Below are 25,623 nucleotides of genomic sequence, written 5' to 3'. Positions count from 1 at the left end.
CAAAATGGCTGTCTGGGGAGGCCTTACAAATAGCTGTGAAAGAAGAGAAGTGAAAAGCAAAGGAGAAAAGGAAAGATATAAGCATCTGAATGCAGAGTTCCGAAGAATAGCAAGAAGAGATAAGAAAGCCTTCCTCAGCAATCAATGCAAAGAAATAGCGGAAAACAACAGAATGGGAAAGACTAGAGATCTCTTCAAGAAAATTAGAGATACCAAGGGAACATTTCATGCAAAGATGGGCTCAATAAGGGACAGAAATGGTATGGACCTAAAAGAAGCAGAAGATATTAAGAAGAGGTGGCAAGAATACACAGAAGAACTGTACAAAAAAGATCTCCATGACCCAGATAATCATGATGATGTGATCACTGACCTAGAGCCAGACATCCTGGAATGTGAAGTCAAGTGGGCCTTAGAAAGCATCACTATGAACAAAGCTAGTGGAGGTGATGGAATTCCAGCTGAGCTATTTCAAATCCTGACAGATGATGCTGTGAAAGTGCTGCACTCAATATGCCAGCAAATTTGGAAAACTCAGCAGTGGCCATAGGACTGGAAAAAGTCAGTTTTCATTCCAATCCCAAAGAAAGGCAGTGCCAAAGAATGCTCAAACCACCGCACAATTGCACTCATGGCACCCCACTCCAGTACTCTTGCCTGGAAAATCCCATGGATGGAGGAGCCTGGTGGGCTGCAGTCCATGGGGTTGCTAAGAGTCGGACATGACTGAGCGACTTCAATTTCACTTTTCACTTTCATTCATTGGAGAAGGAAATGGCAACCCACTTCACTGTTCTTGCCTGGAGAATCCCAGGGATGGGGGAGCCTGATGGGCTGCCATCTATGGGGTCGCACAGAGTTGGACACGACTGAAGCAACTTAGCAGCAGCAGCACATACTAATAAAGTAATGCTCAAAATTCTCCAAGCCAGACTTCAGCAATACGTGAACCGTGAACTTCCTGATGTTCAAGCTAGTTTTAGAAAAGGCAGAGGAACCAGAGATCAAATTACCAACATCCGGTGGCTCATGGAAAAAGCAAGAGAATTCAGAAAAACATCTATTTGTGCTTTATTGACTATGCCAAAGCCTTTGACTGTGTGGATCACAATAAACTTTGGAAAATTCTGAAAGAGATGGGAATACCAGACCACCTGACTTGCCTCTTGAGAAATCTGTATGCAGGTTAGGAAGCCACAGTTAGAACTGGACATGGAACAACAGACTGGTTCCAAATAGGAAAAGGAGTACATCAAGGCTGTATATTGTCATCTTGCTTATTTAACTTATAGGCAGAGTACATCATGAGAAACGCTGGACTGGAAGAAGCACAAGCTGGAATCAAAATTGCCGGGAGAAATATCAATAACCTCAGATATGCAGATGACACCACCCTTATGGCAGAAAGTGAAGAGGAACTAGAAAGCCTCTTGATGAAAGTGAAAGTGGAGAGCGAAAAAGTGAGTTTAAAGCTCAACATTCAGAAAATGAAGATCATGGCATTCAGTCCCATCACATCATGGGAAATAGATGGGGAAACAGTGGAATAAGTGTCAGACTTTATTTTTGGGGGCTCCAAAATCACTGCAGATGGTGACTGCAGCCATGAAATTAAAAGACGCTTACTCCTTGGAAGGAAAGTTATGACCAACCTCAATAGCATATTCAAAAGCAGAGACATTACTTTGCCAACAAGGTCCGTCTAGTCAAGGCTATGGTTTTTCCTGTGGTCATGTATGGATGTGAGAGTTGGACTGTGAAGAAGGCTGAGTGCCGAAGAATTGATGCTTTTGAGCTGTGGTGTTGGAGAAGACTCTTGAGAGTCCCTTGGACTACAAGGAGATCCAACCAGTCCATTCTGAAGGAGATCAGCCCTGGGATTTCTTTGGAAGGAATGATGCTAAAGCTGAAACTCCAGTACTTTGGCCACCTCATGCAAAGAGTTGACTCATTGGAAAAGACTCTGATGCTGGGAGGGATTGGGGGCAGGAGGAGAAGGGGACGACAGAGGATGAGATGGCTGGATGGCATCACTGACTCGATGGACGTTAGTCTGAGTGAACTCCGGGAGTTGGTGATGGACAGGGAGGCCTGGCGTGCTGCGATTCATGGGGTCGCCAAGAGTTGGACAGGACAGAACGACTGAACTGAACTGAAGCTAAAGAAGGGGCTTCTCAGGTTGCTTGGTGGGTAAAGAATCCACTCCAGTGTTCTTACCTGGAGAATCCCGTGGACAAGGAGCCTGGTGGGCTACAGTCCATAGAGCTGCAAAGAGTCAGACACAACTGAAGCGACTGAGAGAACGAACGCATGCATGTGCACACACACACACACACACAAAGCTAAAGAAGGTTAAAATAATGTGTTCTGGTGACTTTTTTTTTTTTCAATTTTTTTTCTCTTTATTAGCTCTTGTTTGGAATGATCTTGCAGGCACTGACTGTCAAAGATGATAAGCAGCTAAAAATTGCCCTCCACACTAAATTTTGGCTAACTTTAAATAGATCTTGCCAGAAAAAGGTTTTAATAGCAAATGGCAAAGGATCAATAGCAGATTAAAAAAAAAAAAAAAAACACTTCAGGTAATATTCTGAGCCTTAAAAATTGAAAAGAAAGGTTGGTGACAGAAATATCCTTAAGAAGAAAAACACTGAGAACAAAAGCACTGAATCCACATGTACTTTAAATGTTTTAAAGAAAGGACGCACCTTATCATCAAATATGTATGGAAGAAAATGAGACATAAGCTATTTAGAATTTACTTTGGATACAATTATACAATTCCATGGTCTTACATTTGCCATCAACTGGTCTCCCAACATCCCATTTTCTATCACAATCACCAGAGGCAACAGAGCCTCCAAAGGGTTAAAAGAGGGGGACTATCAGCCCCCAGCCATGCGCTCAGCTCACTGGACCAATCTCCCTGTCTCTCTGTGTTTACAGGATTTTATTTGCATAGAACTGCAGGAGCTCTGGATGGTAGGGGCTCAGCTGCAGGCAGAGTTTAGGGTTCCTTTGACCCTCCTCATTCTGGAAGCTGTAGTCCTTGGTTTATCTCAGATATGGAAAATAGGCTCAAAAGGTTGTTTTGCAAGCCTTGGCCACCTGGGGATTCCTGTCCTGTAAGTGGGACAGGAGGGATTGCCAAGTCAGATTCACCTGATGGGTGAAGAACCTCCTCCATTTCCGTCCAGCAAGGGTAACCAGTTGTCCAAACAAGACAAAGGTCAATTATCTCAGGCTGTCATTCTCGTCATCAAGCAAAGCCCTGGTCTGGAGGGTGATGTCTAAGGAGGAGGAGCTCAGGCCTTTCCCCTGCATCTTGCCTAGGATGATGGTGTCAGGATCTTCATGCTCTGGTGGATTACTTCAGAACTCACCAGGTCATACAGACCATGCACCAGCAGGTCTAGAACAATCTTCTTATACTTTCTTGCCTTGTCTGGGGTCTCACAGGTCATGATTCCCAGGCCTCTCATCGCCATATAACACTCTTTAACACAGGGGTCCCAGGCTGTCTCTGCCAAGATGAAAAACACATTCTTCAGAGGTTCCTGCTTCTGGAGCCTCAGATTCCAAGAGACCTTGGAAAAGAAAGAGATCATTGATGTCCTTTTCTTCTTGAGCTGGGTGGCGGGGCTGGAAAGGGGCTGGCCCCTTATTCTTCTCCTTGTTTGGTCCATGGAATTGCGGTCACGTGGTGATGTGGCAGGTGTGGCTAGAGCACAGGTCTCCATGTGGTGCGCAGAGCTGCTGTTCCCCGATGGGATGACTCAGCTCAGTTTTCTCAGCTGTGAATTCCTGAGCAGGGTGATGAGGCTTCCTCCTCAGAACTCATCCTAGTGAAAGAAGTGATCACTTCCAGGAACATTGCTATCCTTTAAACAAGCTCGGGGCTGGCCATCAGTTGCATTTTGCCCTTGAAGATGAGACATAGAGCAGACTGGTGTTTTATCACAAGTGGGAAATACGTAAGTGAAGTCGCTCAGTCATGTCTAACTCTTTGCGAACTCACGGACTGTAGCCCACAAGGCTCCTCTGTCCACAGGATTCTCCAGGCAAGAGTACTGGAGTGGGTTGCCATTTCTTTCTCCAGAGGATCTTCCCAACCCAGGGATCAAACCTGGGTTTCCTGCATTGTAGGCAGACACTCTACCATCTGAGCCACCAGGGAAGTCCCTAGTAAGACCTTTTTCGGCTATCTGTCCCAGATAGTTGCCAGAGATCTATTACAGGCCATGCTGTTTTACAAACTTTGAAAATTCTCATGTTAGTTTCCTGTTTCTCCAAGGGCCCAGGGAGAGAGCCTCTGGTGACTATTTTTAATGATTCCTCAGAGACAAAGTGTGACTGTTTTTAACAGAAAAATAGTACAAAAAGATTGCTAGCTACACGTGTTTTTATAATTCTGGCTTCCAGATTAAAGTGAACCTACATGTAAATATGGTTCTGCACTTAAACTTCCTTTCCCTCTACATAATGTTCACTCAACACATATTCCCCTGCCAGGTACTGTTGTAAACACAGGATAGAGTATCTTGCTGCAGAGAAGAATATAACAAATGAGGGTAGGGCGAGGGGGAACTTACGAGGTTGATCCAAGGCAATAAATGCTGCAAGTGTTAGTCACTCAGCTGTTTCTGACTCTTTGCAACCCTAAGGACTGTAGCCTGCCAGGCTCCTCTGTCCATGCAATTTCCCAGGCAAGAATACTGGAATGGGTTGCCAGTGAATTTAATGTGGTTTTATCTTTGATACCAGCTTCATGGGTTCCCTGGTGGCTCAGATGGTAAAGCATCTGCCTGCAATGCAGGAGACCTGGGTTCAATCCCTGGGTCAGGAATATCCCCTAGAGAAGGAAATGGCAACCCACTCCAGTATTTTTGCCTGGAAAATTCCATAGACTGAGGAGACTGGTAGGCTACAGTCCATAGGCTCGCAACGAGTCCGACATGACTGAGCGATTTCACTTTCACGGTTTGTAGATTCATTTTCATGGCAGTGCCTCTTTCCCTACACTAACCTGTAACATCAGGAACTCATGCCGTTTGTCTGTCCAGGCCCATGACTCTGTCCCATCCCACCCAGTTGTCTCTCAACATCCTACGCTCTCTAAAATCTCATTACCATTTTGTGCTATCAAACTAATCTGCCCTCTGTCCAGGTTAGTAAGAGTTTTTGAAAAATTGTGAATAATTTTTAGTTGGTCTTTTCTCCAGTCTCCTCTTCACCACACTACACGTTCACCAGGACCCACTACTGGCAGCATGGACCCCTAACGAGGCAGATCTATCTGGATAAAAGTGAAAACATGCTTTCTGGAAATGATTCACTTTCACTAACAAGTCCACCCATAGACATTGATTAAGCTTGTATTCTATTTGAAGTCCTATGAAATGAGCAGGGGATGCAAAGTCAAAGAAATGCAGCTCCTGGCTCTAGGAAGCTCACATTCTTAGAGGGGAGACACCTACTAAACAAGCATGATCAGTCCTGCATGCTGGTCCAGGGCTGGCTTTTCTGAGGCCTCTCCATGTTCTTTTCTATAGCACAGTTGCCAAGACCTGCAGCACGAAGTTCTCTGGATGCTGTGTCAGCTGGCTTTATGCTAGATTCAGCCAAAGGAAGGTGCTGTGATTGGAGGGCATGAAAAACGGATGAAAAATTAATGACTGAAAACAGAGGCATGGAGAAATTAATAGCTTGCTAGGAGAACACAGTAGGTTATAAAGAGCAAGTGAAAACTTGAACCAGTCAATAAAGAGAACTCTTTCCACTTTTCCTATGTTTAACATAGTCATCTAATACCACCAATTGCCACTTTGCAGAGATGTGAGGACCTGGAACAGGGACAGACTGACAGGTAAGTTCTAAAGAGATGTCCAGACCTAGAGAAGATCTTAGAACATGGCAAAAGGAAGAGAGAAGTTGCCAGTGTGAGATTTTCTGTGGGGTGTATTAAAGTAGTCAAAGAACGAGATAGAGAAAGGGAATTTGGGTAGAGGCAATAATGGAAAAGATGGGGTAAGTTGGAAGGAAGTGGCAGATTCAAGGTTTTTAGGGTTTATCCAGGGTAGAGGCAAGAAGACTTAAGGAAGGGAAAGCACAAAAGAGGAGTGGTGTACAAATACTCCCAAGGTCCTCCTAAGAGCTGGGAGATGCTATCAGCTTCATGCCCCAGGTAGAGCCCCTGGGAGCGCTTCCTGTCATGCCCTTATGCTCACTGCCAACACAGCTGTGGGACTCAGTTGCAGGGCAGACCCTTTCCTATGAGTTTATATGTATTAACAGCCCTCATTGCAAATCATGAACCTACAAAATAAAGCAAAGGCATTATGTGGGGTAACATAGAAACTAAAAAGACAACTAAGACTTCGTCTTTTTAGAGTTTAGGCATTAATTGAAGAGGAACTATGAAATAAAGGTGGGTAGAATAATAAGTGCTTGTCTGTTTTTCAAATACTGGCATTGTGTAGTACCCTTGCCTGTTCTCATTGCCTTGCTTTTATTTCCCAGAGTATTTATTCTCTCCACATTTCTCCTTGATCAGATGTTAGAAATGGATAGATCTATAGAAAAAAAGGTAGTATCTAAACAAATGAGATCAAGTTAAACTTAAAAGCTTTTGCACAGCAAAGAAAACCTTTGACAAAGTGAAGACAAACCGCTGAATGTGAGAAAAACATTTGCAACTGATATGACTAATAAGGGACTAATATCCAAAATACATAAACACCACATATAACTCAACAATAGCAACAAAAAAATCAATTAAAAATGGACAAAGATCCAAATAGATATTTCTCCAAAGAAAATATATAGATGGTAAACAAGCACATGAAAAGATGCCCGACATCACTAATCATTAGGGAAATGCAAAGCAAAACCACAGTGAGGCGTCGCCTCACACTGGTCAAAATGGCTATCCCCCAAAAGATGGCAAATACCAGCTGTTGGTGTTGACGTGGAGGAAAGGGAACCTTGGTACACTGTTAATGGGAATATACGTTGGTGCAGCCACTGTGGAAAATAGTATGGAGGTTTCTCAAAAAACTAAAAACAGAGCTACCATATGATCCAGCAGTTCCACTCCTGGGTAAAGGAAGAAAAGGAAAACACTAGTTCAAAATGAAACATGCACCCAGTGTTCTCAGAAGCACCATTTACAATAGCCACGGCATGGGAGCAACCTAAGTGTCCATCAGCAGATGACTGGCTTCAGCAGATGTGATATATATATACAGTGGAATATTACTTGGACATAAAACATGATGGAATTCTGCCACCTGCAATAAATGTGGATGGATCTAGTGAGTATTATGTTTAGTGAAATAAGTTAGATGGAGCAAGACAGAGAATCTATATTATCACTTATATGTGGAATCTAAAAAATAAATGTATTTAACAAAACAGAAACTGACTCACAGAGAACAAACTTGTGGTTATCAGTGAAGAGAGGATATGGGGAGGCACAAAATAGGGGTACAGGATTAAGAGATACAAACTATTATGTATAAAATAGGTAACTAACAAGGATATATTGTACAGCACAAGGGAATATAGCCACTATTTTGAACTTTAAATGGAGTACAGCCTGTTAAAATAGTGACTCACTAGATTGTACACCTGAATTAATATTGTAAATCAACTAGACTTAGAAAATAGAGAGTATATGGATCAAGATAGTTCTGACTGATTAACATATAATTAAACATGAAAGAAAGGAAAATTGTACATACTTATGTGCAATATCAAATACAACCATGCAAATGAATAGACCCATATTTATGTGAGAATCATGCTATCAAACTGAGAAGAACACAACAGACACACTACAAATTTCTGCTGCTGCTGCTGCTAAGTCGCTTTAGTCGTGTCTGACTTTGTGCGACCCCATAGACAGCAGCCCACCAGGCTCCCCTATCCCTGGGATTCTCAAGGCAAGAATACTGGAGTGGGTTGCCATTTCCTTCTTCAATGCATGAAAGTGAAAAGTGAAAGTGAAGTCGCTCAGTCATGTCCGACTCTTCCCGACCCCATGGACTGCAGCCCACCAGGCTCCTCCGTCCATTCTACATGTATACAATTCTACAAATATACAAGTAAAATGTTTCAAAATATGCAGCTCTGGCTGTGCAAAATACCTTCTTTGAGGAAGGAGATTTGAGTTGCACAAAACAAGCTGAAGTGTCATGATGAGCCTGCTGGCTGGGCATCAGGCACAGCAGGCCAAACACTAAAAGCCCAGTTTCCTCCTTCTCCCCTAGGTCCTCTAGAGACTACAAGGAAGGCACAAGAGTGGCTTGATACAGAGGGCTGTGCACCAGGACTGCTTCTGCTGGCTGTTACATCAGTAGCTGTAACAAGCAGTGGGCTTCCCAGGTGGCATGGCAGTAAAGAATCCACCGGCCAATAAAACAGAAGCAAGCGACGTGGGTTCCATCACTGGGTTGGGAAGATTCTCCTTGAGGAGGAAATGGCAACCCACTCCAGTATTCTTGCCTGGAGAATCCCATGGACAGAGGAGCCTGGCTGGCTACAGTCCATGAGATCACAAAGAATGGGAAATGACTGAGTATGGATCAAGCAGTTAAGAAAAACAATTCCAGAAAAATCTTGAATCATCCAGGACTTTTCAGTACCTTCTATGTGCCAGATAATGTGCCGGGCACCGGGGATATGAATGCAAAGCAAGTTAGTTACGGTCCTGGTTTTAAAGGCAAATGAAGAAACTGAAGTTTAGAGAAATTATAGTTTGGAACTTGCCAGAAATCGCACAGCTTGTCAAAGTGGAGGCAAGATTCACACCAGTGTCTGACCTTTAAAACTCATTCCCTCAACCGCTATCCCAGACTGATCTCATTCCCTTTTTCACTCTGAAATGTTATCTCTTGTAAATTTCAGGGTAACAATTTACATGGGGCAGATCATCCAGCGTCTAACGACTATTTCTTTAAATATGAACTGGAGAGACCCTGGAATTGTACATAGTCGCAATTTCGTCGTAACTGATGAACAGTGTGGGGCTGGGTCTGCCAAGCCCTGGCTTGACTGGATGAGTCAGCCCGAGGCTGTCCCACGAAAGCCAGCAATTCTGCAGTGACTTTCCCCATATGGATGGCCCCCCTTATTCAGCTCTGAGAATGCAGAGGGAGGTCTGGCTTGGCGTTGCAGCAGCAGACTGGGTGGACAAAAGCCTGGGATGGACACAGATGCCCCAGCAATTGTACTGAGCCTATTTCCTGTCATTTCAAGCCAGTGTCATGTATTATTCAACTCAGAGTGTATTTTGGAGATTCAATTTGCAGGGTATATGACACACATAGTAAATTGCTGTGTATTATCTCAGTTCATTTGCTGGAGGACAGGTGTTCACATCACAAGAACCAACAGCCCCATCGACAGTAATTGGTGCCTTGGCTGCCAGTCTGAGCCTAGAGGGCAGGGATTAAAAGTGCATGAGAATGAACTAATAATAATTTCCACATGTGGCCCAGTGTGTTTTACTGGAGGCTTCCAAAGAACATTTTAGGCATTCATTCATCCTCACTGCCACGCTGCCTGGGCTTGCCATTACTCTCTTGCCAAAGCCAGAAAAACAAAAGCAAAGGAGGGCAGACTCAAGTTCACAGAGGAAAACAATGGCAGGATGGGGATTATACACTCTGGAGGCATAAGTCCTTGTTCTCTCTCCTTGGAATCTCACCGCTTCCATTTTCCTCTCATTTGTTATTCAGTGTCTTAGCCAGTGTATTAGTAGGAACCCAGACGGGTGAATTCAACTGTGTTCAGGTTAATTAATTTCAAAACGTTTACAAGCCTGCATACTGCACTAAATCACACTCAACACAAATGAAAACAAACAACAACAGCAACAATATATATATAGTTCTCATAATAGCTACCATATGTTTCAAATGTGTGTAGCATACAAACAATAATTACAAGTCACTGAATACACTTTCAGTAACAGGCAGGTTGTATGGCTAAGTATTTCTACGTGAACGGAGTCAGTCTGGGTAGAAAGTAATGATTTGTGTGAAGCCAAGAAATTCCAGAGCCTAGGTGTTATCTTAACTACATATCTCATGTCATTTCAGAACATTTTGCATGCTAAATTCACTTAAAAATATGAAATTAGAAAACCTTGTCCTTGTGGGTTTTACTAATAATGAGCAGGGAGAAAAATGGAACTTTTGCCCTGGAGCTCTGGTGAAAAGACATAATTAAAAATACTACACTGGAAAAAAAAATGATTTTTACTTCCCAGGTGGCATTTGGTTTCTGCATACTCACAAATAGCCATCTATAACAAAACCAACACACTCAATTAAGCTCCTTCCACTTAAAACAAATGCAGTTTTCTTTATCACCAGTTGAGAGGTTCCAAAGGAAAAATTGAATAAACGGAAAAACAGATTGACTGCCATCTTCTCTTTCCAAGGGTAAGATGTGCAAACATGAAATAATTTCAGTTTTCCAACCTCTGGAAAATTCAATTTGACCAATAACATGATGAAGATATACAAAATTACAACCCACAGTCATACAGGCCGTACATGGTACTATTTCAGTGCATCTCAACATACCCAAGACTCAAAATGGAAACCCTGGATTTGAGCAAGTAGTATTTTGAGAAAATAAAATGCCTTTTATATTAAATCCAATTTGTCTAGATAACTGGTCCAGCATGAGTAGAGTATAAAATTATCTAAAAACCCTTCCTAGGGAGCAAGAAGTTGTTAGCTTTTGTTTGACATAGATATCAGTTTATAATTTACCATCTCTCCCATAACATTTTCAATATAGTTCTCATCTTAGTCCAAAATGAAAGTAGAAAGAAAGGAAAAGGAGTCCTCAAACTAGCGCCACAGGGTGGAAAGACAGTGCAAAAAGAGAAGGTCATGGGTCACAATTGGTTATCAGAAAAATCTAGAAAGGTATGATTCTTAAGCACCATGATGTTCCAATTTGCTACAAGTTCTTGGATTTCATACCATGGAGAGGCGTGACCACCCTATTTAATGAGCTTCCTCCAAAGTCAGGTTCTATAGTGGAGTAGAATGAAGCTCTATTTGCAGAGTAATTCACATCTGTAGGCCTGGGGCCAGATTGCTAAGGGGAACAAAAAAGGAGTCAAGCCAGAACTCAGTGTCTCTCTAGCCTCATGCTCTGTTCTAGTACCTGCTTTATTCTGGAGACATATAAGTCCCATGTTGGCCCCCAGCTACTGTACTTTTCGATGTCTCAGACCATCCCTTGAAATTCGCATGCCTACCTTTCTTACTGCCTTGCCCCAGTCCCCTGCCAGGACCTGCCTGGTTCCTGGATCACAGCCTCTCCTTTGTCACCATAATCTCTGGCTCCATCCAGCCTACCGACACCTGCATTTGTCATCAGAGAAGCCAATTCCCCAGCACAAGAAAGAGAAGCAATTGGGAATATCAAAGCAAGTAGCTGAAAGAATCTGTTTATAGTTACCATATTATCATTGATGTTAATTTCTAACCTTTCTTCCATTTTGTCTTTGCCTTCATCCCACTTTTTGGTGCCTGGAACAAAGGTAATTGTTGAATCCGTTTGTTGAATCCATTTCCTGGCTGCATGTGTCTTTTTGTTGGTCCCCTTCTCTTCTACTCATGAACACATTTATCTTCTACTCATTAAGTCAGCTGGCACGAGTTTGCAAGCATATGTTCACTGGAAGAAATTTAAATGATTGTGACCTTAAACTCAAGAGAAAAAAAACCCCTACTCATTTAAAAAATTTTAACATAGTTAGTGTGCTAAATGCCTAATAGGTTATCTGAACACCAGATATGTCTTTAAGCACTTTAAAACTAAGACATTTCAAATGGATTTTGATGGTTTCTATTTCCATTAAGAACAGAAGATTGCCTGGTTACATGCTTGTCATATCTAGAACAGTGCCGGTACATAAAATGCTCTAGATAAATACTTGCTGAATGAATAAATTTGGTAAATAAAATGTATTTGGATGGAAGATTTCTTCTCATTTTTTTCCTCGTGCATTCACCACTGTATGAGCCAGAGTTTTCCTTACAAAGATGCTGATTATCAAATGAATAAATTGATAAATGGTATGATCTGAAATATATCCAAACAACTGTATGTAAGCATAAGAATTGTAGCGGGAAACAGAGCCTGGTATGAACAGCAGTTATATCTGTGTTCCGTGATTATATCTTTTTCTTCAATTTTTCTGAAATTAAAATGGATAACTAATTTATATTACAAAAGTCACTGTACTCAATAAAAATAATTTAACAAGTAGCAAATTTAAATATAAATTTTATTTTCATCCCAAGCCCTACTCTCCAAAGATGAATGTCATTAATACTTTGGCATGAATTCACATGCACAAAAAATATATACACATAAAATGGCTCTGTCATACTATGTACACTACAGTGTAACTTGCTTTTTCATTCAATGATATGGTATGTGTATATTTTTTAAACTTCCTGGCTGTAATAAATGTACCATTTCAATTGTACCATTGAAATGTACGATTTCAATTCAAACTTGTTCAGTTATTTTCTTACATGACATGCCTATGAACACACCCGTAATTCAAGACCATGACTTTACCCCCCAGCTTTACCGAGATGAGGGCTTCCCTGGAAGCTCAGCAGGTAAAGAATCTGCCTGCAATGCGGGAGACCTGCATTCGATCCCTAGATTGGGAAATCCCCTGGAGGAGGGCATGGCTACCCACTCTAGTATTCTGGCCTGGAGCATTCCATGGACTATTCCATGGGGTTGCAAAGATTCAGAAACACAACTGAGCAACTTTCACTTTCTTTCACTTTACTGAGATATAACTACTATATAACATTGTGTAAGTTTAAAGGGTATACTTATATACTGCAAAACAATTACCACTGTAGCAGTAGCTAATACTTCCATCATGCAACCATGTCAGTTATCTTATGTCTGTGTTGAAACAGTCTAGTTTTTCTTTGTTGATAATGTTATTACTGTTTGCTTTTCTCCTAAGAATATGCAATAATGTATGATCAAAACCATGCAAGAACCAGACCTTCACTTCCACATATAACTTCCAATCCAGAAGTTTCTAGGTGGTGTTAACCTGACATGGTTATGTTTGTTTTGCTTTTACTCAAATGTTTAATATTTGAGTATTCATTTTTGGAAGGGTGGTGTTGCAAATCAGTTTCCCTTAGCTATATGTGTTTACCTTTATGAGAACATAAAACCTATTCTTATTATTTTTCAGTTCAGTTCAGTCACACAGTCGTGTACAACTCTTTGTGACCCCATGAACCGCAGCACGCCAGGCCTCCTTGTGCATCACCAACTCCCGGAGTTCACTCAGACTCACGTCCATCGAGTCAGTGATGCCATCCAGCCATCTCATCCTCTGGCGTCCCCTTCTCCTCCTGCCCTCAATCCCTCCCAGCATCAGAGTCTTTTCCAATGAGTCAACTCTTCGCATGAGGTGGCCAAAGTACTGGAGTTTCAGCTTTAGCATCATTCCTTCCAAAGAAATCCCAGGGCTGATCTCCTTCAGAATGGACTGGTTGGATCTCCTCGCAGTCCAAGGGACTCTCAAGAGTCTTCTCCAACACCACAGATCAAAAGCATCAATTCTTCAGTGCTCAGCTTTCTTCACAGTCCAACTCTCACATCCATACATGACCACAGGAAAAACCATAGCCTTGACTAGACAGACCTTTGTTGGCAAAGTAATGTCTCTGCTTTTGCATATGCTATCTAGGTTGGTCATAACTTTTCTTCCAAGGAGTAAGCGTCTTTTAATTTCATGGCTGCAGTCACCATCTGCAGTGATTTTGGAGCCCCCCAAAATAAAGTCTGACACTGTTTCCACTGTTTCCCCATCTATTTCCCATGAAGTGATGGGACCAGATGCCATGATCTTCATTTTCTGAATGTTGAGCTTTAAGCCAACTTTTTTTACTCTCCTCTTTCACTTTCATCAAGAGGCTCTTTAGTTCCTCTTGACTTTCTGCCATAAGGGTGGTGTCATCTGCATATCTGAGGTTATTGATATTTTTATTTTACTCCCTCCCAAAAGGCTATTATAATAATAAAAATATAAATGATACAGGCATGGAGAAGGAGAATGGAAGTGAGAGAGGAAAGAGGAAAATTAATATAAATTTGGAAAGACGACTCAAAGAGACTGCATAAACAATAGAAATCAGAGGATCTTGAATTTGAAAATGTCACAGACAACGCCTGGTGGCTCAGATGAGAAAGGATCTGCCCACAATGCAGGATACCCAGGTTCCATTCCCGGGTCAGGAAGATCCCCTGGAGAAGGGAATGGGAACCCACTCCTGTATTCTTGCCTGGAGAATTCCATGGACAGAGGAGCCTGGTGGGCTATAGTCCTTGGGGCACAAAGTGTCAGACATAACTGAGTGATTAACCCCATTGACCTAGATGAAATCTATCAGCACTGACATTGATGAAGAAATCAGGAGAGGGGTCTTCTTCAAGGACAGAAAGATAATGAATTTTCTTTAGAAGCACTGAGTATGAAGCAACACGTTTCCAAATAGTTGTGTCCAGGAGCACTTGGAAGCTATCAGATGCAGACTTGAGCACTCTGAAGGCAACAGGTAGGATGTTGAGACTACACAGAGCCCCCAAAGGGAAATGAGAGGGCTAAAAATTGCCTGGCAACTGATAAGCACTCAGCAAGTCAGAAACTGTTAACAGAGGTTCAGACAAACATGTTGATAAGAAGACAAAAGTAAGAGAAACCCAACCCCTAGAGATGGCAGTTCAGCGCTAAAGTTTCACTTTTTAGAATTCAGAGCAACCATCTAGACAACAAAATAAGAACTTGTGCACTAAGTTTAGGATTTGAACCATCAGAATCCAAGTCTGTATTCTCCTCAAACACAGTGAAATTCATTATACCAAGTTGTTCTCTAAGCATAGTTTTAAGTACCTACTTGACAGTGATGAGCTCTAAAAGATGGTCATTTATGACCCTCTTTCAAAGTTAAAAATCATTAGCCTCAAAAGTCATTTTATGCTTGTTTTATGATTTGTACTTAGCTTCTGCCTCAGAAGACCAGAAAGTGAGAGCAATAGTATTTGAAATCTTCACTCAAACTCATTTATTTTCCTTCAGTATTATTTAATGACAGTTTTAATTATAAATTCCTTTTATTTCTGAGATTACTTCTTGGTTTTCGGTGGTATTTGTAGCATCTCCTAATTTAGAACCATCTGTAAGCTTAATTAACACACTGGGCACTTCTTCTATAATTAATACAGATGTTAAACAAGACAACCCATAAAACCCATATCTTTAGCCATCACACCTTATCTTGACATTGCCCTTTATTATTAACTGTGTTTCTTATCCTTCATCCAGAGTTCAGTCCTTGAAATGGTAATTGAATCTTATCCAATCTCAATAAATTTAGCAAATATATTTAATAAGACAAGATCCTGAATATTACTCATATCATGGTTTAGCATATGTTTATTATTTTCCCTTTTAATAGAATCAGAATAACTATTGCATTTTATAAATATGATGTGCCCTTTAAAACAGGGCCATTTGTAATTTTTAAATATAATTGCCAAGATTAATTATTAGATCTGGTTACGGATATTGTTTTACTGGGTCTTTTTGCTTCATACTGGTAAGTTTCACCTACTGAACAAAAAGCTGTGTATTTATAGACTCTTATTAATTCACTCATTTATCAAGGTACATTAAATATCTACCACATTGAGACCATGTCTTCTTTTTGTTTATAAATACTTGATTTAAAAATATTACAGAAGTTCAAATCACATCAAATCCTCTATGAGCCTTTGCTTAAATATATGAGGAATTATAAAAGGCATACCATTTTCTTTAGAGAGATTTCGTCCTCATTTTTATTACCACTCTGAACATTTTAAATTGCATGGTTAGTTTTATTTTTTAATAGCAGTAATTCTATTTATTTGGAGAAGGCAATGGCACCCCACTCTAGTACTCTTGCCTGGAAAATTCCATGGATGGAGGGGCCTGGAAGGCTGCAGTCCATGGGGTCGCTGAGGGTCAGACACGAATGAGCGACTTCACTTTCACTTTTCACTTTCATGCATCAGAGAAGGAAATAGCAACCCACTCCAGTGTTCTTGCCTGGAGAATCCCAGGGATGGGGTAGTCTGGTGGGCTGCCGTCTATGGGGTAGCACAGAGTTGGACACGACTGAAGTGACTTAGCAGCAGCAGCAGCAATTCTATTTATTAGCAAATATCTGTAAACATAACTCTAAGTAATTTTTCCAACTTCAAGTTTTAAAAATGAAGCATATTCTATCTCAAAACATATAAAGTACTCAGATTATTCTATGCCAAGAGCTAATGTGTATAGCATGAAAATTGGAAGCAGGCTTATCAATATTACTGAGATATGCCAAAACTGAAATGTGAGGGTGTGAGGATGGAAATGCTCCATGTAAAAGTAAAAGGCAAATACTATGGAAGATAACAGATATCTCATGGAATAATAATTACAGTAATAGTAACCGCTTTCTGAACTTTTAATATGTTCATGCATTCTGCTAAACACTTCACATAAATTATCTCATTTAATCTACTCAATTTATAATTGAGGAAACTGGGTGTCTGAGACAATAAATAATCTATCTAAAATTACCCAGTTAATAGTCAGAAGCTGGGGTTCATGCTAGGTATATTTCACTCCAAATTGTAGATTTATAACTACTCTGCAATAACACTTTCATTGTGATGAAAGTGATGCTCATAATCTATGGAAAATTAATAAGAAAAGGAGTCTATAATAAGATTGATATGCCTAAAATTATGTAACTAAGATGGTTCAATTTACAGTTGAGTAGAAAATGCAGCCTCTATTTTTCATGGCCTTTGTCTGAAATTCTCCATATATGTCCCCAATACTCTAAGGATTCTTACAGGTATTCAAAAGACCAGTTCAATTTACTTTTACTTCATCTCTGGAAATGGAACTCAAATGTAACCCTTCAGTGAAGGAGGAGAGGGAGAGGGGCTCCTAAGTCCCCACCAGGATCTAGTTACCCCAGAATGTGCTCCCAGGACCCCGCTTTCTCTCCCACAAAAGAAAGAGTCTTGTACCATAACCAAAAGACAGACAACATGTAGAAGCCTGGGTATTGATGCTTCTACCCTGTTGGAGTTAGAGAAAGAAATGGAAACCCACTCCAGTATTCTTGCTTGGGAAGTCCCATGGACAGAGGAGCCTGGAAGGCTACAGTCCATGGAATCACAGAGTTGGACACAGACTTAGTGACTCAACAACAACCACCACCTGTTGGAATATTATGACTCTTATTTTGCCTCAGATACAAGGACTGAGGGCTCCCCAGGTGGCTAAGTGGTAGAGAATCCACCTGCCAATGCAAGAGATGCAAGAGTCATACGTTTGATCCCTGGGTTGGGAACATCCCCTGGAGAAGGAAATGGCAACCCACTCCAGTATTCCTGCCTGGAGAATCCCATGGACAGAGAAGCCTAGCAGGCTACAGTTCATGGGGTTGCAAAGAGTCAGGTGTGACTGAGTGACTAAGCACATAAGCACAAGGGCTGAGAAAAAGCCTCCATGCTCTTGTAGCCTCCACTATTACTGATGCAAAATTATGTCCAGACCAAGTGTTTCTTTGAGGTGGGATCAAGGATGATTCTCATCTCTGTATGATGTTCATTCAAGCATGCAGTCCTCTGTGTGACATCAGCTATGACACCCAGTATTTCAGCTTCATAGAGTCACCCAGATAGATCCTCCCAAGGGCAGAAGCCCACCACTCAGTAAGGATCCCCTTGTAGAACAAGTCACAGAATCAGATCTACCCTTTGATTTCCTTATCAGTGCTACAAAGAAGCCACTGGGAGAGAACTGATTCCTAATGAGGAAGTGAAAGAATTCTTGCAGAAAGTTAGAGTAGCACACTGAAATTTATAATGTCATAGCAGTCCTTGGGGTCTCAAAGAGTTAGACATGACTGAGTGACTGAACAACAAGAGAAACAATACCAGCTATGGATCCGTTGAAATCAAAGGTTTGGGAAATCAAAGTTCAAATTCAAATTTAAAATTATATATGTATTTCAAATGGCCCCCCAAAAAAGAAACTAAAGCTCCAGAAGGATAAGAATATCTAAAATGAAATTCTGACATGAAGGACTAGTTCCAATGTAAAAAAATATGGTTAAGGAAACCAGAGAAAATGCATTAGAAACATTAAGATGAATTCATATATTAAAAAGAGAGGACCATAACATGGAAGATGTCATAAAAATTCTAAAGTAAAATCAAATATTTTTAAGAGCCTGTAAGAAGTGTTTCAAAAATTTTAAAGCTCAAGAAGGCATGAGATTTGGGGGGAAAGGGGCAAGAAAAATATTCATGGCTTAAAAAAAACCTTGAGCTGTAACTTACATATGGTAAGATTAAGTACATGTTGCTAGTCAAGAAAAAAAAAGGCAGAAGTAAATTTCAGTGCTTCAAGCTACTCTCTGAAAGGGATACATGGCACTTGTGTTCATATTTCATTGGCCAAAGCAAGTCCCATGGTCAAGCTTAAAGTCAGTTGGGTGGAGAGAAATATTCCTACCATGGAGAGGGACAGAGAATGTTTTAACAAAAAATACAACCTCTTCTGCAGCCTCTGAGCATACTGTTCATGCACCTCTTTGTGGCTGTGGACGAATATTCAAGGCTGCTGCAGAGAGTCTATTCAGACTGCGTTCAACGCGGTGCCAGACCTGCACTTCATGTTCCTCATTGTGGCGTCCTACATGAGCCTCAGCTCGACTCTCACAACCATATTCAGACAAGCAGGGTATGTCCCAAGCCTGACGTATGATGAGGACTTTGCCACACATGTGTGTCACAGTCACAGCCACTACCCTCAGCTGCACATCCGCAGAGCCAGAGGTCAAGTCCTGAGCCTTTGGAGTGGGCCCACCGACTCCAGGACCCTAGACTACCAGAGAACCAGCCCTAGGGAGTATCAAATAGTGAGAACTCATGCAAAGGAAACCACTTGAATAAAAGACCCAGTATCATCCAACCACCAGTAGCATCCTGTGCAGGATGCCTCATCTAAACAACAAACAAAACAAAAATACAAACCCAATCATCAGCAGAAAAGATTACCACCTCACTCAGCCTTGTCCATCAGAGGGAAAACAAACAAAAACTAGGCACAAATCTCACCCTATACAAAGCTTACCCAAACCACTGGACCAACCTTAGGAGGTCAGAAACCAAAAGGAAGAAAGAATTCAACCTTCTTCAAGGAAAGAATTCAACTTTCCTTGAAGCCTGGGAAAAGGAAACTTCCAAGATGATAAGTTAAAAAACACAATGAAAAGGCAGAGAAATACTACACGAATGAAGGAACAAACTAGAAACACAGAAGTCCAAATAAATGAAGAGGAAATAGGCAAACTACCTGAAAAAGAATTCAGAATAAAAAGATAATCAAAAACCTTGAAAACAAAATGGAGAAAATACAAAAATCAATTAACAAAAGGGACGGGGGAGCCTGGTGGGCTGCTGTCTCTGGGGTGGCACAGAGTCGGACACGACTGAAGCGACTTAGCAGCAGCAGCAGAAGAAGAATTAAATAAACAGAGACAAACAACATAATCACTGAAATTAAAAATACTCTAGAAGGAATCATAGCAGAATATCTGAAGCAGAAGAATGAAACAGTGAACTGGAAGATAATATGGTGGAAATAACTTCTGAAGAACAGAATAAAGTAAAAACAATGAAAAGAACTGAGGACAGTCTCAGAGACCTCTGAGACAAATCAAATGGACCAACATTCAAATTATAGGGGTCCCAGAAGAAGAAGAGAAAAAGAAAGGGCATGAAAGTTTTTAAGAGATTATAGTTGAAAATTTCCCCAACATGGAAAAGGAAATAGTCAATCAAGTCCAAGAGGCACAAAGAGTCCCATACATGATAAACCCAAGGAGAAACATGCCAAGACACATACTAATCAAACAAAAAATGACTAAACACAAAGAAAAATTATTAAAAGCAAGGGAGAAGCAACGAGTGACATACACGGGAAACCCCATAGGCTTAACAGCTGATCATTCAACATTAACTCTCTGGGCCATAAGGTAATGGAAGCATATATTATAGTACTGAAAGGGGAAAATCTACAATGAAGATTACGTATCCAGCAAGGATCTCATTCAAAATTGATGAAGAAATAAAAAGCTTTTCATAGAAGCAAAAGGTAAGAGAAATCAGTACCACCAAACCAGCTTTACAAAAAATGTTAAAGGGACTTACATAGTCAAGAAATACAAAAGAATAAAAAATATCTACAAAATCAACACCAAACAGTTAAGAAAATAGCAATAGGAACATATATATAAATATTACTTAAAATGTAAATAGATTAAATGCTCCAACCAAAAGACACAGACTGGCTGAATGGATTCAAAAACAAGACCCATATATATGCTGTCTACAAGAAATTCACTTCAGACCTAAAGACACATATAGACTGAAAGTGAGAGGATGGAAAAATATATTCCATACAAATGGGAAGCAAAACAAAGCCGGAGTAGCAATCATTGTATCAGACAAAATAGACCTTAAAATAAAGAATATTACAAGAGATAAGGAAGGACACTACATAATGATCAAGGGATCAATCCAAGAGGAAGACATATCAATTGTAAATATCTATGCACCCAATATAGGACAGAGGTTAGTGACATTGTATAGGAGACAGGGATTAAGACCATCCCCAAGAAAAAGAAATGCAAAAAAAGCAAAATGGCTGTCTGAGGAGGCCTTACAAATAGTTGTGAAAAGAAGAGAAGCAAAAAGCAAAGGAAAAAAGGAAAGATACACCCATCTGAATGCAGAGTTCCAAAGAATAGCAAGGAGAGATAAGAAAGCCTTCCTCAGCGATCAGTGGAAAGAAATAGAAAAAAATAATAGAATGGGAAACACTAGAGATCTCGTCAAGAAAATTAGCGATATCAAGGGAATATTTCATGCAAAGATGGGCACAAAAAAGGACAGAAATGGTATGGACCTAACAGAAGCAGAAGCTATTAGAAGAGGTGGCAAGAATACACAGAACTACTGTACAAAAAAGATCACAACCCAGATAATCACGATGGTATGATCACTCACCTAGAGCAAGACATCCTGGAATGTGAAGTCAAGAGGGCCTTAGAAAGCATCACTATGAACAAAGCTAGTGGAGGTGATGGAATTCCAGTTGAGCTATTTCAAATCCTGAAAGATGATGCTGTGAAAGTGCTACACTCAATATGCCAGCAAATTTGGAAAACTCAGCAGTGGCCACAAGACTGGAAAAGGTCAGTTTTAATTCCAATCCCAAAGAAAGGCAATGCCAAAGAATGTTCAAACTACCACACAATTGCACTCATCTCACATGCTAATAAAGTAATGTTCAAAATTCTCCAAGCCAGGCTTCAGCAATACGTGAATCATGAACTTCCAGATGTTCAAGCTGATTTTAGAAAAGGCAGACGATCCAGAGATCAAATTGCCAACATCTGCTGGATCATCAAAAAGCAAGAGAGTTCCAGAAAAACATCTATTTCTGCTTTATTGACTATGCCAAAGCCTTTGACTGTGTGGATCACAATAAACTGTGGAAAATTCTTCAAGAGATGGGAATTTGAGAAACCTATATGCAGGTCAGGAAGCAACAGTTAAAACTGGACATGGAACAACAGACTGGTTCCAAATAGGAAAAGGAATACATCAAGGCTGTATATTGTCACCATAACGTGGAATCAAGATTGATGGGAAAATATCAATAACCTCAGATATGCAGGTGACACTCCCCTTATGGCAGAAAGTGAAGAAGAACTAAAGAACCTCTTGATGAAAGTGAAAGAGGAGAGTGAAAAAGTTGGCTTAAAGCTCAACATTCAGAAAACTAAGATCATGGCATCCAGTCCCATCACTTCATTGCAAATAGATGGAGAAACAGTGGAAACAGTGGCTGACTTTGTCCTTTGGGCTCCAAAATCACTGCATATGGTGATTGCAGCCAAGAAATGAAAAGATGCTTACTCCTTGGAGGAAAGTTATGACTAACCTAGACAGCATATTCAAAAGCAGAAGCATTACTTTGCCCACAAAAGTCCGTCTCGTCAAGGCTATGGTTTTTCCAGTAGTCATGTATGGACATGAGTGTTCGAATGTAAAGAAAGCTGAGCGCTGAAGAATCGATGCTTTTGAATTGTGGTGTTGGAGAAGACTCTTGAGAGATCCAACCAATCCATCCTAAAGGAAATCATTCCTGAGTGTTCATTGGAAGGACTTGTTAGGTAGGTAGAATAGGGAAAAGGAGTCCAAAATAGCAATGGCTAAAAGACAAGGAAGGGAAAAGCCTGTGAAAATAGAACAAAGGAAGGTCTGAGGACCGGAGTGAGGACCTCTGGTAAAACAAACAACACTCCTGGCTGGCCCAACTTACATAGTACAGGCCCAGGAAGAGAAAAACATAAAAAGAGGAGCCGAAGCTCGCTCGCTCGCTCGCGCTCTCTCTCTCTCTCTCTCTCGTATGCTGGGGCAATCTTCTCTTCACGTCTTTGGATCAACAAAGACATGAAGCCTCGAAAATGGATTTTCCTGCTATCTTCTAAATAAAATAGAGCTGTAACACTGATTTGTCTAAGAGCTATAACACGGTCCTTTCAAGACCTGAGAGCTATAACACAGTCTATTCAAAACCCGAGAGCTGTCACTCGCCAAGGGGGCTTTAATGTCCGTCATTCAAAATTTTTGTTGTGACGAGACAAAAACCGAGGAGCATACACTCACATGACAGACTGATGTTGAAGCTGAAACTCCAATACTTTGGCCACCTGATGTGAAGAGCTGACTCATTTGAAAAGACCCTGATGCTGGAAAAGATTGAAGGTAGGAGAAGAAGATCCTTCCTGGAGAAGGAAATGGCAACCCACTCCAGTGTTCTTGCCTGGAGAATCCCAGGGATGGGGGAGCCTGGTGGGCTTCTGTCTATGGAGTCGCACAGAGTTGGACATGACTGAAGCGACTTAGCAGCAGCAGGAGACAAAGGGGACGACAGAGGATAAGATGGTTGGATGGCATCACTGACTCAATGCAGATGAGTTTGAGTAAACTCTGGGAGTTGGTGATGGACAGGGAGGCCTGGCGTGCTGCAGTCCATGGGGTTGCAGAGTCGGACACGACTGAGCAACTGAACTGAACTATTAGTTGAGAAATATGAAAGGGTTATGTGTTTAAAAAGGCTGATTCATGATAATGCATAATTCAGGTCATTCAATTGCAATGAATCAGATTAATAACTAAATGGTTTACTTATTAATTATAATTAAATTATAATTATTAAATATATAGTTTATTGTAGATTAATAAATACATGGTTTCCTTTGTTGAAAATCAAATGGGAACTCTACAACTAGTCCATGTTGTCTTTCTTACAGTTTATTTTGTGTGATTCCTTATATCAAAAATAGTGAAGAAGGAATTCATAGGGCCTGGACTCCATCTTAGGCCTGTTCATGCTGATCATGCTTGGCTACCTTTCCAATGGACTCTGAACTCTGTGTTTAGTGCCTATGAAAACAACAGAAGGATAAGACCCCTCCAGACAGGGGAAACTTGAAGATCATATCTAGGTTACTCATCGCCTAAGAGAAAACATAGAAATCACCTCCAGAAAGGCCATAAATTTTTCTGTATCTATGGGAATGTAACCTCAGGTTTATTGATTATTGGCTAATTGTTTGACTGAGCACATAGCAAGTGAATGATGGGTTTATTGGGATTGTATTTTCGTTGGTTTATGTAAGTCTCAAGGAATTTGGAGTGGTGGGTTCAGACACATACACATGGGATATAAAAGATTTTCGCAAATGCTGGTCGGGGTCCTTGGCTAAGAGGAGGCTCTGCCTTGGCCCCGCCAGTGTAATAAACTGCACCCCACTATCTGCATTGTCCTTCTGAGTGAGTTTGTTTCCCGGAACTCGTGGCTACAACAATAGCAAAATTTAAACATCCTTCTATCAGTAATTGGTGCTCTATAGGAATCTGCTTCATGAAGTCAGCCTATGTCAGTGCATCTCAATCTTGGCTACATGTTGGACTCACCTGAGGAACTTATCTATGTCACAGCCATGAACAATTACATCAAGGCTCCTGGTGGCAGGACACAGGTAGGTTTGAAAACTCACGGTACTCTAACACATAGCCAAGGTTGGGAATCACCATCCCATATCAAAATGCTATTCATTTCTTCGTTTTTTGAGATTATGCTCCTTAGGTTGGATCAACTACATTTCACTATTTCTTAGGTTTCTGCTGTACATCTGCAAATTATCCCTGAACTGCTAAGTCACTTCAGTCGTGTCCGACTCTGTGTGACCCCATAGACAGCAGCCCACCAGGCTCCCCCGTCCCTGGGATTCTCCAGGCAAGAACACTGGAGTGGGTTGCCATTTCCTTCTCCAATGCATGAAATCGAAAAGTGCAAGTGAAGTCGCTCAGTCGTGTGCCACTCTTAGCGACCCCGTGGACTGCAGCCTACCAGGCTCCCCCGTCCATGGGATTTTCCAGGCAAGAGTACTGGAGTGGGGTGCCATTGCCTTCTCCGATTATCCCTGAAAAGAAAGGACAAATAAACCAGAACTAGAGTGAACAAGATCCTGGTTTGCAGGGACTGACAGCTTCCCGGGAGGTGGGATTTCTGGTATTAAAACCCTACCCAGAACAATGTCCTCTGCCCTTTCTCTGGATGGGCAATTTACTTGCATCCACTCCCTGGGGTCTGGGATCAAGAAATTAAGTGACAAAATGTAAAGGGAATTGAACAATGCTATGTCCCTTTATGAGTTCACAGTCCATAAAACCGTACAGCAAGGGTGATGACACCTGTGACAATTTTAGAACAGAATTTACCCATCATCAGGGGTTTCAGTTTGTTGAAGCCTAAAATATTTGCACATATAATAGCAGTCAGCTTTTCTTTTTCTTCTCAAACCCTCAGGCACTTGATTCACTGGCCCCTTCTAGGCTAGAATTTAGCAAGCTTTGCCGAAACAGGCCAATTTCATCAGTATTGAAAAAAACTATTATATTTAAATGGTTAGACTGTTTGGGGTGGGTCTGGGAGAAAGATGAAAAATTGTTCTGTAACTTCATGACTGTTTGTTTCTTTTTTTTTTAACCAGTTACACCAAGGTTCTAATGTTTAGTCTCACACGACTCAGCAACATTTGCATATAAAATCCTTTGCTTCCCCAATTTGCATGGAGTGCAGAGAGAGGTGTTTGCTGGCGCCGGGGGAAGTTTTGGATCATAGTGTAGGACAGTTTCTATGCAATACCCGGTTACAGCTCTACTAACATCTGCACTGTACCCTATTCAGATTATCTTTTCTCTGAAAAATGGAAAATGGGCCACAGACAGCTGCTGGGTTGCCTTAAGCATGACATTGACTACTGACGTGCTTTGAGACAATCACAAAGAATGGAATTTAGCTTGCCTCCTCTCTAAATGTTTCCTGTTGTAGTATAAGGATCCATCTGCATACCTAGT

At 41.0% G+C, this 25,623-nt stretch overlaps 1 protein-coding gene and 1 pseudogene across 11 annotated transcripts in view; both read right to left on the bottom strand.

Annotated features, from left to right (window-relative positions):
* Window positions 1-25,623, bottom strand: part of NOL4 (nucleolar protein 4) — a 557,406-nt gene that overhangs the window by 504,923 nt on the left and 26,860 nt on the right. For 7 of the 10 annotated variants that reach the window (XM_086372842.1, XM_086372845.1, XM_086372831.1 and 4 more), the window contains exon 1: window positions 11,513-11,649. The exons of 2 other annotated variants lie outside the window; for them this stretch is intronic. The gene's annotated coding sequence lies outside the window, so the exon portion shown is untranslated. Of the gene's footprint in view, window positions 1-11,484; window positions 11,650-25,623 lie in introns of those variants that run through there. One more of the 10 variants, XM_086372829.1, reaches the window with a different exon arrangement.
* LOC147345957 (protein maestro pseudogene) lies at window positions 1,347-11,621 on the bottom strand (annotated as a pseudogene). The gene is made up of 3 exons (XR_015153762.1): window positions 11,485-11,621; window positions 5,478-5,634; window positions 1,347-3,922 (listed from the first exon to the last, which is right to left on the bottom strand). The product of XR_015153762.1 is annotated as a protein maestro pseudogene (transcript).

This window comes from Bos grunniens, chromosome 24 (genome assembly GCF_055505025.1).
Source record: "Bos grunniens cultivar Pamir isolate PY7600 chromosome 24, Bosgru_T2T1.0, whole genome shotgun sequence".
Classification (NCBI taxonomy): Eukaryota; Metazoa; Chordata; class Mammalia; order Artiodactyla; family Bovidae; genus Bos; species Bos grunniens.
Note: the sequence above shows the minus strand (reverse complement) of the source record. Positions and strands in the feature narration are given on the sequence as shown.